The following is a 1863-nucleotide window of genomic DNA, read 5'->3' on the forward strand; positions in this document are numbered from 1 at the left end:
CTGACTTCTGCCAGATTGCATAGCCTTGCGTCTTGCTGGTCACCTTTGATTTCCATTTCACCCATGGGTATAGGAAATTGAAGGTACTGATGATATGTCGAAGTTGTTCCTCGTAATATATGGACCCATAGTCTGCCCATGATTACATTGTAGGGCGAGGGTGCTTCCACCACACAGAACCTTGTGTTAGTTACTAAGGGTCCTGCACGTACCTGCAAGACAATTTCTCCTTTTGGTCTAGATACTGCTCCATTGAAACCGTATATTGTGCAAGTGGAAGAGTCCATCTGCTCCGCTGTCAAACCCATGCGTAGGTAAGGTTCGTATAAAAATACATTTGACGAGCTGCCCCCGTCAACGAGGACCTTCGTAATGTTCCATCCATGTATAGGAAGAGTGATCACAAGTGGCTCATTGTGCATTTCGACCTCCTGATTGACGTCTTTTGTTAAGAATGTTAATGGCGTGGCCATCGATTCTTCCCAAGTGCTAGTAGGTGGCCCGCTTAGTTTGAACACCTCGTGGGTTTCTAGCTTTCTTTTGTTTCGTGCTAACTCGAGGATGTCTTCGAGCAGTTCTTCTTGATTTCCGCTGGAGAAGGTGATCATGTTGATGTATTTTCCATCCTGAGGTAATTCTACCCTTTTCTTCGGGGCGTCGTCGGTTTCAGCCGGTTGTACCCGTACGTACTGCATGAATTTTCCTTCGTCTATGAATCTATGAATCACATTCCGCAGATGGTAGCACGTGTCAGTTGTATGCCCGTAGTACTGGTGGTACGCACAGTATTCCTTGGCCTCCTTCGTTTTGTCTAGTTGTTTTCCCCTAGTATTAGGGTAAGGAAATCCCGGCTTTGCTCCTTCCTTGCTTAGAATGTGAGAGAACGTTGTATTCAGCTTCGTGTAGATTTTATCTACAAATTCTTCTCTTCCTTTCCTCTTTTTCCATCTCTGTATTTGGATCTTTTCTCTCGAGATCTGGTTCTGCCCTCGGCTTCGTTTTGTCGCTTAGGTATCTCCGGAATTGGTTCCAGAGAGTTGGTTCATTGTGGAGCTGATGTGGCCTTTGCTTGCGCCCTGGGGTTGTCCTTCTGGATTTCTTCAAGTCGGATGTAGCGATCTTGGACGACCCTAAGTTCTCCTTCGGAATCAAGGGCTCGGTTGTGGAGTTCCAGGAAGATGGTTGAGGTCCTATCAAGTCCGTACTTATAGCAATTAATGCTAATTTCTGGATTGACTTTCCCGATTGCTTGGCATGCCTTCTGCCACCTATATGTGTATTGCATAAATGTTTCACGGGGTCCGATAGCTAAATCAAATAGCCTATCTAACCCTTCCTTTGTTGATTTGTTGTACATGTATGTCTCCAGGAACACCGTAGACAATTGCTCAAAAGAGTCAATTGAGTTTGCTAGTAAATTGTCATATCAGGCCAATGATGATCCCGTCAAGCTTGCAGGGAAGTGCCTACAAAGTACTACCTCATCTCTTTCCCAATGGGTGAGGACACGAGTGTAATACCGTAGGTGGGCTGTGGGATCTGAGGTACCGTTGTATGCCTGGAAAGTAGGTACCGGGCACTTCGTAGGGATGGGTTCGATCAAAATGCGAAAAGACAATGGATATGTGGTCGCCTCTTGTAGCAATTCTTCTAGTCTTGCACCTGCGTGGCTGGTTTTTAGGCCTTGTATCTCCTTCCGCATTTTCTCCATTTTCTCCATAACCATGTTCACATTGTGAGCATCTTTGGAAAATGCCTCATCGTAGTAGGACTGAGAGGGCTTGTATGTTGGATCTGTCTCATCTGGATCGTGGCGTGTTCTCCTGGATCCCCCTGCTGGGTTAGCCTTTGGTGGGTTGAGAT

The sequence above is a fragment of the Papaver somniferum genome, chromosome 9 (genome assembly GCF_003573695.1).
Source record: "Papaver somniferum cultivar HN1 chromosome 9, ASM357369v1, whole genome shotgun sequence".
Taxonomy (NCBI): Eukaryota; Viridiplantae; Streptophyta; class Magnoliopsida; order Ranunculales; family Papaveraceae; genus Papaver; species Papaver somniferum.